This window comes from Tursiops truncatus, chromosome 8 (genome assembly GCF_011762595.2).
Source record: "Tursiops truncatus isolate mTurTru1 chromosome 8, mTurTru1.mat.Y, whole genome shotgun sequence".
Taxonomy (NCBI): Eukaryota; Metazoa; Chordata; class Mammalia; order Artiodactyla; family Delphinidae; genus Tursiops; species Tursiops truncatus.
Window position 1 is genome coordinate 101,277,165 of NC_047041.1, and position 10,527 is coordinate 101,287,691.

A 10,527-nucleotide genomic window follows, 5' to 3' on the forward strand; every position below is an offset into this window, starting at 1 on the left:
GATCTTAGCTCCCCAACGAGGGATTGAACCCGGGCCCTTGGCAGCGAAAGCACTGAGTCCTAACCACTGGACCACCAGGGAATTCCCTAAAAAATTAATTTCTTCTGTAATAAGCTAGGCATAAGCCTCAGGGCTGGGAAGAATATGTCTCTACAGCATCAGACACCCAAGATTATTCTCTTTGTAGCTCTGTCGTCCCTTGAGCATTTCCTTTGTTCTCAGAGTCCCCATTCCAGATGGCTACCACCATGTCCCCATTCCAGCCACAGGGAAGGGAAAGAAGGGGAAGTGCCGGCATGCCCTTTCTTCCTCTTAAGGGCACAGCCCAGAGGATGCCCACTCACATGCTATCGGACAGAGCCTGGTCACATGACCACACCTGGCTGCAAGGGAGGCTGGGAGATGCAGTCCTGATTCCGGGGAGCAATGGGCCCGGCTAAAAAGCAGGAGTGTCTTGGCACAAGAAGAAAAATGTGGATATGGGGCAACTAGCTGTTCCCACCATCAGAGTTCTGTCTAATCCCTGCCACGCGCATAAGTAGGATAATTTACATTTATCAAGGGCATTCCAGGCACCAAGCATTGTGCAAGGGTTTCACTTACATCATCACACAATTTTCACAAAACTTACACTTACTGAGATTCAGGAATATCGGCAAATTTTTCCAGTCCACCCAATAGTGCAAGGCAAAGCCTGCATTTGGACCACCCAGCTAATATTCCACATCTGAACCACGATCTAGAACAGCACCAGTAGAAATATAATGCAAGTTACGTGTGTAATTTAAAGTTTTCTAGTGGCCACGTTAAAAAAAGTAAAAAGAAATTAATTTATAGGGACTTCCCTGGTGGTCCAGTGCTTAAGAATCCGCCTTCCAGTGCAGGGGACACAGGTTGGATGCCTGGTCGGGTAACTAAGATCCCACATGCCGCGGGCAACTAAGCCCATGCACTCGAGAGCCCGCGTGCCACAACTACTGAGCCCGCGCGCTCTGGAGCCTGCGTGCCATAACTAGAGAGAAGCCCACGTGCCACAACTAAGACCCAGTGCAGCCAAACAAATAAATATTTTTTTAAATCTATTGTGACTTGTCAGAAAAATGAATAAATAGGCACATTCTTTTTTTAAAAAACAAATTAATTTATAATATACATTATAGTAAAATATAACATTTTTAACCCAATATTTTGGGTTAAATATGTAATCAATATAAAGCATTATTAATGAGATATTTTACATTCTTTCGTTGGCCTCTAGCCAACACTCCAATGCCCAGATGTTTCCCTCACATGTGTCAACTCATTTCATTTTCACAGCCATCCTGGAGTCCACCTGGTTTTATACCCATTTGACAAACTGGGAAACTGAAGTGCAGATGAACTGAAGTTCATCCGTCCAAGGTCACATAGGGCTCAAAGCCAACTTGAGTGGACAGAGTGGAAATCTGCACCCGGTCTACGCTGGCATCTCTACTGCCTGCTGGACCCTAAGCAAGGCGTTCCAACCTCCACTTCTTTCCTTTGGTCAATAAGCACCTCCTGAGAGCATCTACCTGCCACACGTCAGGCACCAGAATATAAGAACAGACAGGTGGGACTTCCCTGGTGGCGCAGTGGTTAAGAATCCGCCTGCCAGTGCAGGGGACACGGGTTTGAGCCCTGGTCTGGGAAGATCCCACATGCTGCAGAGCAACTAAGCCCGTGCACCACAACTACTGAGCCTGCACTCTAGAGCCCGCGAGCCACAACTACTGAAGCCTGCATGCCACAACTACTGAAGCCCGAGTGACTATAGCCCTGCTCCACAACAGAAGACACCGCAGTGAGAAGCCCGCTCACCACAATGAAGAGTAGTCCCTGCTCACTGCAACTAGAGAAAGCCTGCACACAGCAACGAAGACCCAACGCAGCCAAAAATTAATTAATTATTTTTAAAAAACATTAAAAAACAAGAACAGACATGTGATCTGCCCCAGGGAGCTTACAGTAAAATGAGCTGGAGAAATATGAATCCAAGAAGGACAAATGTGACATTAAAGCTGTGATAAGGGTCATGAAGGAGAGACTCTGGAGGTCAAGGAAGAGGGCCTGAGAAAGAGGAGCTGGACCACAGCAGGGACTAGAGCTCTGTGGCAGATGGACCAGTGTGGCCTGAGACAGGAGAACAAAGGCTGGACCTTGGGGGTCCAAAGGTAAGAGGAACCCACTGAAAGGGTTCTACGCAGGTTGCTTGAATTTCAAACAGATCGCAGTGGCCATAATAAGGAAACGATCTGGGCAGTAGAGGCTAGTCGCAGTAATACACACCGGGTTGCCTTACGTACGAGTAAGGACTACACAGAAGAGGCACCCAGTAGGGCGAGTGCGCAGTAGACATCAGCTGCTGGTACGGCCCCGGCCCTCAGCCCTCCCCGATGTAACGCCCCTCCCCCTCCCACCATCTCCGCACCACGGGGCCAACGCAGCGCCTCAGACGTGGTAGTAAGTCAATAAACTGTAGTTAATTGGTTCAAGGTTCATAGCTTTGTTTTTTAAAATCTTGCCTCCCCCTCTCCAGAAAACCTTAGTTTCCCATAGCAACAGCATGGGGAATCTGGGAAGGGTTTGAATAACAATCCTGCAGAAGCGCAGTCCCTGGGACTGTACCACACTACCGCCACCTGGTGGTAACATGTCCACACTGCAGAGCAGTGCCCTCCAAGCAATATTAGTGTCAAAAATAAATAAAAGATAACATTAATGAAGTGTACAAATAAAAATGGTTAAGATGGTAAATTTTCGTTTATGTTTTTTTACCACAATAAAATAAATAAAATAATAAAAGTATAAAATAAATGAAATTATTATATAGAGAATGGAATAAATTTTTTTTTAATAAAATAAATTAAAAGTGTAAAATAAGTCCTTTCTCACTTGACTTAGGATACAACATTGCTTAATCTTGGGATTATGTTGTAGTCTCAAAATTTACTTCTCATTATTATAAATTACATTATTACATGACAGTTCAAAGTATTTCTGTCCTATCTCTACACTTCCCTCAAGCCCTTTAAAATTTCTATTTGGCAAACTTCGGGGGGGTGTATATAATTATATACTATTATACATGTATTATTAATTATGTTATATAGTATATAAAATATTATATGCTATATTTATATATACTGCTATTCTTGGCTCAAAAGCCACCCTTTATTAAGTTTGCATTTTCCAAACATAGATTCTCAGCATTGTGTTCCATATGATTTCCACTTTGCGCCAGCTCTTGCTGGGGTACAGAATACATGTGACCTATCCACCCTGTGTGTGCCAACAGCAGTGTACAATTGGCCCTGACCTTAAGCCTTTCAATCATTTCTAGCAAATGTGAGGTCCCCATTTGCAATCAAAGTCCAGGATCCGAGACAGGAGATGGTTTGAAATCTCACCTCATTGTTCCCTGGGAGTTCCCCACAATAGTTTTGCTACACCTACTCACAGCTGCAATATAAAAGAACTGGTCCACAGTTTAGTCTGTTCCTTACCAGCAATGCAACCTCCAGCAAATTATCTAAACTCTCCAAGTTTGTAGAATCCCCATCAGTAAAATGGGACTAACAACGTCTTCCTTGCATGTGCTAAAAATGTGCTAGAAATCAAGTGATAAGGTATAGTAAAAGCACTATAAGCTGTAAAGCACTATGCAAGTATTGTATTCCTATGTTAAGATGGGATTCTGCTTTTTTGGTTTTGGGGGGGTTTGTTTGTTTGGGGCTGTAGTTAAAACATGAACTTGTGTTGGAGACCTGGGCTGGGCTGGATCTGCCTCAACCTTTAAGCTAGAACTCTCTCCAGACGTGTCACTTCCCTCTCTGAGTTTCCTTATTTGCATGTGGGAAATAGACGTAACAATACCAATAACTCAGGGATTGCATCATCATTACATGACACAGTGAAGGTCAAAGAGCTGCCCCAGAGCAGGTGTGCAGTACCTGGTAGCCAAGGGCTCTCTTAGAGCACAGCCTGGTCTGGAAGGCCCCCCAGAGAGTGGCTGTTTCCTGACTGGCCACACGGCCACGTGGGCCAGAAGCTGTGCCTCTCTCCACCATAGATAGCCTGGGTTTTATGCCCACAGACAGACTTTATATTGGGAGAACAGCACGTCACTGCATGAAACATTGTATTTTATTCCCTGACCAAACTGTTCCTTTGAGATGACAAGCCACTCGAAAAAATAACGATAAACCCTACCCACCTCAGCCCTTCAGGATATGAAGGGTTTTTTATGGCTTAACAGGAATTATATTATTTCCTTTAATGTGAGATACTATATAACGAGCACTTGTATTGGACTATATTGCTTACAAAACACAGCTACATGAACATTTTTAAAATAAAAGCTTTATTGAGATAATTCACCCTTTCAAAGGGTACCATTTGATGTTTTTTAGTATATTCACACTATTGTGCAACCATCACCACTATCAACTGCTAGTATATTTTCATCACCCCAAAAAGAAACCCTGTACCGATTAGCAATCACTCCCCATTCTCCCCTCCCCAGCTCCTGCAACCACAAATCTACTCTCTGTCTCCACCGGTGTCTATTCTGAATATTTCACATGAATGGAAATATACAATATGTGGCCCTTTGTTTCTGTCTTCTCTCATATAACATAATGCTTTCAAGTTTCAGCCACGTTACAGCATATATCAGTGACTTTATTCCCTTTATTTACTGAATAATATCCCATTGTATGGATATACCATATTTTATTTGTCCATTCATGTCGATGGACATTGGAGTTGTTTCCAGTGTTGGGCTATTATAAACAGTGCTGCTATGAATATTTTTGTAGAAGCATTTTGTGTATACATATGCCTTCGATTCTCTTGGGTACACACCTAGGAGAGGAATTGCTGGATCATAGGGCAATTCTATATTTAACTACTTGAGGAACCACCAGACTGTTTGCTTCACCATTTTGTATTCCCACCAGCATGTTTGAGGGTTCCAATTTCTTCACAAATTCGACAACGTTAGCTGTTGTTCCTCTTTTTTTGTTATAGCCATTCTATTTTGAAGTAATATGATTTGCATTTCTCTAATGATTAATGAGGTTAGGCATATTTTCATGTTTTATTGGCTATTTATATATCTTCTTTAGGAAAAAGTCTATTCAAGTCCTTTGCCCATTTCAAATTGGGCTGTTTGTCTTTTTGTTTTTTAGTTATGAGTTCTTTATGTATTCTGGAAAATGGACCCTTATCAGATACATGATTTGCAAATATTTCCCCCTATTCTGTGGATTATTTTTTCACTTTCTTGATAGTGTCCTTTGATGCACAAATTTTTTAATTAAAGTGAATATTTTATCATTTTAAAAGTGACATGCTATTACATCCATTAGTTAAAAGAGGAGATCATTCTCTTGTGGTATTGAGTACAATGCAGCAGCCGTTCCTAATAAACTCTAAGTAAAATAGAACTAGAAGAAAATAACTAAATTCTGATTGTGCATTCTTAACACAAACCAGTAGCAACCATCAAGCCAAATGAGGTCATCCTGAAAACCCTGCCCTCAGATACAGAAGAAGACAAGGTTGTCCACTGTGATTCAATAATGTTTTCAAGGTTTGGATTAGTGTAAAAGGTAAAGCAATTAAATTAACGCAAGAAATATCAGAAGAATAGTTGCATAAGTTTAGGTTGGGAAGATCTTATTAAGCAAAGTAGGAAACCTAAAAGTCATAAGGGAAAAGATAGACATAAAAGTTGTAAAACTTTGGATGAAGAAACATGGTTAAAAGATTGAGGAAGAAAACACAGGTAAGATGCTCTTTGACATAGGTCTTAGCAATATTTCTTTTGGATATGTCTCCTCAGACAAGGGAAACCAAAGCAAAAATAAACAAATGGAACGACATCAAACTAAAAAGTTTTTGAATGGTGAAGGAAACTATCAACAAAACAAAAAGGCTGCCTACTGAATGGGAGAAGAAATTTGCAAACGATATATCTGATGAGATGTTAATATACTATACAAAGAACTCATATAACTCGACATCAAAAAACAACCCAATTTTAAAAGTAGGAAGAAAACCCGAATAGACATTTTTCCAAAGACATACAGATGGCCAACAGACACATGAAAAAATGTTCAACATCACTAATCATCAGAGAAATGCAAATCAAACCCACAATATCACCTCACACCTGTCAGAATGGCTATTATCAAAAAGACAACAGGGACTTCCCTGGTGGTGCAGCGGTTAAGAATCCACCTGCCAATGCAGGGGACACGGGTTGGATCCCTGGTCTGGGAAGATCCCACATGCCGCAGAACAACTAAGCCTGTGCACCACAACTACTGAACCTGCCCTCTAGAGCCCGCAAGCCACAACTACTGAGCCCACGTGCCACAACTACTGAAGCCCGTGAACCTAGAGCCCATGCTCCGCAACGAGAAGCCACTGCAATGAGAAGCCCGTGCACCACAATGAAGAGTAGCCCCGCTCTCCGCAACTAGAGAATGCCCATGTGCAGCAACAAAGACCCAATGCAGCCAAAAATGAATAAATAAAATAAATAAAATTTTTTTAAAAAGACAACAAATAAGCGTTCGCGAGGATGTAGAAAAAGGGAACCCTTGTGCGCTGTTGGTGGGAATGTAAATTGGTGCAGCCACTATGGAGAACAGTATGAAGGTTACTCAAAAAATTAAAAGTAGAACTACCATAACATCCAGCAATTCCGCTCCTGGGTATTTCTCCAAAGAAAAGGAAAACACTAATTCAAAAAGCTCTCTGCACCTTTATGTTCATAACAGCATCATTTACAACAGCCAAGATATGGAAGCATCCTAAGTGTCCATCAATAGATGAATGGATAAAGAAGATGTGATATATAGATTGATAGATATAGATACATATACATACATACACACACACACACACACACACACACACAAGGAAGTATTACTCAGCCATAAAAAAGAATGAACTCTTGTGACAGCATAGATGGACCTAGAGGATATTATGCTAAGTGAAATAAGTCAGACAGAGAAAGACAAATACTGTATGATTTTGTTTATATGTGGAATCTAAAAAACCAAAACAGGACTTCCCTGGTGGGGCAGTGGTTAACAATCCGCCTGCCAATGCAGGGGACATGGGTTCGAGCCCTGGTCCGGGAGGATCCCACATGCCGCGGAGCAACTAAGCCCATGGGCCACAACTACTGAGCCTGCACTCTAGAGCCCGCGAGCCACAACTACTGAGGCCCGCGAGCCTAGAGACCGTGCTCTGCAACAAGAGAAGCCCCCGCTCCCTGCAGCTAGAGAAAGCCCGCATGCAGCCAAATAAATAAATAAAATAAAAAACCAAAACAAATGAACAAACATAACAAAACAGAAACAGAGTCATAGATACAGAGAATAAATAGGCGTTTGCCAGAGGGGAGGGGGTGGAAGGAGGAGAGAAATAGGTAAGGGAGATAAAGAGGTACAGACCTCCAATACAAAATAAAAGAGTCACAGGAATGAAATGTACAGTGTGGGGAATATAGTCAATAATTTTGTAATATCTTTGTATGGTGTCAGATGGTAACTAGACTTATCGTGGGATCATTCTGAAATGTACAGAAATATCGAATCACTCTGTTGTGTAACAGGTACTAGCATAGTATTGTAGGCCAACTATACTTCAAAAACAAACAAAATCATAGAAAGAGATCAGATTTGTTGTTACCAGAGGCAGGGGTGGGGTGATACGGAATTGGATGAAGGTGGTCAAAAGGTACAAGCTTCCAGTTAAGATAAATAAGTACTAGGGATGTGATGAACATGATAAATGTAATTAACGCCATTGTACATTATATATGAAAGTTGTTATGTTAGAAAATCCTGAGTTCTCATCACATACACAAGTTTGGTGGGTTTTTTTTTTCTATTTCTTTAATGTATCTCTAGGAGAGACGGATGTTCACTAAACTTCTTGTGGTGATCATTTCATGATGTCTGTAAGTCAAATCATTACACTGTACACTTTAAACTTATACAATGCTGTACGTCAATTATATCTCAATGAAACTGGAAGAAAAGAAAAGAAACATACCTCTGCTTAAAAAAAAAAAAAAAGACAGGTTGGGAAAAAAATGTGTGCAACATATTTGATGGACAGGGGTTACTGTCTATGCAGGGGTCTGCAAACATTTTCTGTAGAGACAGACAGTAAATATTTGAGGGCCACGAGGTCTCTGTCACAGCTGTTCAAGTCTGTCTTTGTAGCACAAATGCAACCATAGACCATTCATATACAAATAAGCATGGCTGTGTTCCAAGAAAACTTCATGGATACTGAAGTTTGCGTTTCATATAATTTCCATCATACATCATAACATCATGGAATATTATTATTCTTTTTTCTCCAACCATTTAAAAATGTAAAAACTGGAAATTCCCTGGCAGTCCAGTGGTTAGGACTCCACGCTTTTACTGCCATGGGCCCGGGTTCAATGTCTGGTCAGGGAACTAAGATCCCGCAAGACACCTGGCGTGGCCAAATAAATAAATAACTAAATAAATACGTAAAAACTATTCTTAACTTACAGGCCTCATAAAAACAGGTAGCTGGTCAAATTTGGCCTAACGGCCATAGTTTACAACCCCTGATCTTTGATATACAAAAACTCCTGCTACTTGGTAAGAAAGGCAAAGGACAAAGGATGTAAACCTGCAGAAAAGGAAATCCAAATGGTCAGTAAGCATTTGTAACAGGATATGGAGAGGTTTTTTTCCTGTTAACAGAGTAAATATATGACAAATAACCCCACATTCTAGAGGGAGGGCCTTGACATGCTTTTAAAAGCTTTCAAGAGGCCAGAACCAGTCCTTTGACTATCAACCCCCATCACCCACCTCCAAATAATGAGACAGCTAAATGATTCATTAAAGGAAAGAGAAGGGGGTCAGTGTCATACTTAGCCTATTTGACACACAGAACAGATGACTTTTTAACTCTCTCTCCTCTTTATGAGACTATTTTGGTAATTATCATGAAATGAAGCTATACCCAATATTGAAGACATTACATATTTCAAAATAGATCATGTCTTTGTTCCAGTAACTTCCTCTTTTGCTTTTTTTCTTTGTTGTGCTCTATTGGGCCAATGTCTTTTCCTGTTGGAACAGTGCCCTCTTCACATGCTATAAAGGGATTCTGCAGATGTAGTTATGTCCCCAAATCAGTTGACCTTAAGAAAGTGACATTATCAATGTGGTCCTAACCTAATAACATGAGCCCATTAAAAGCAGTGTCTCTGGCTGGTAGAAGAAACCTCTAGAAAAGAATGCAACTTAACTGACACTTTGATTTCAGCCTTACTGAGAACCCAGACATGCTGTGCCCAGACTTCTGACCTACAGATCTGTGGGCTAATAAACGAATGTTGTTTTATGCCACTAAATTTGTGATAAATTATTACATAGCAATAGAAAACAAATATACGCTCTACTGCCCATACCCAGGTAGACTGCTCCCACCCTCTGCCCTTGGTACCCACCAGTAAGAAGCCTTAGGGGAATGTAAGGTGGTTTTCCCTCTCCAGCCCTCCCCCAACTGTGGTTAGTATGCAGACTACCCCCTGTTTCACACGGCTGGACTGAGGCCAAGACAGGGGTCTGCCTGGCTCTTCCTCCCACATCTCATGTGCCCGCTAAAAGTCTTTGGTCTCTTTAGTGCAGTCGTGAGAATCACTGCTGTAGTGATACCCTATACTTTCCTACCTTTGGATGCTGTTTCCATTTTTTAATTGTACTTTTTTATCGTAAATTAAAAAACGAAGAGCATCTTTGCTCATAAAACTTTGAATTTCGGCTGGTTTTCTTAGGATAAGAAATGCTGAGTCAAGGCGGATGAACATTTTTAAGGCTCCTGACATACACCAGCAAAGTTTTCTAGAGACTCTACCCATCTACCATCCCATTAGTCAAGTATGATGCCCAAGGTTATTTTATCTAAGCTGAGTCAGTGGAGATTTTGGGTCAAAGAATTAGGAGATATTTCGGGGGAAGACCCTCTTCTCATTTTACCTCTGAACTCTCTCCCCCTCAGGGACCCATCTTCACTCCCAAGCTTCCAGTCGCCTAATGGGAACCTCTACCTGGAAATTCCAAAGGCACCCAAACTTGATATGCCCAAAACCAAATCACTTCTGTCACCTTTCCACCTCTTTCCACTGAAATGCTCCAGATCCAGAAAACTGACCTATCGCTGTGGCTGGGACCACGGTGGTAACCATGACGATAACCATGGCAACCAGATTCCCTAACGAAGTCACACGGAGTGCAGACATGAAGCAGGAGACACAGAGGGACGACAAGCCCGTCCTCTCCCGCGTTGGGCACAAAATGGGACATTTAAGGGCATATACACGACAGCGCCTGCGCACCAAGGCACGGAACGAAAGGGTGACGAACATACGTCACGGAGTTTCGCGAAGCCCGGAAGTCAAGGCATCGGCGGCTGGTGCAGAACCGCGGTTTCGGT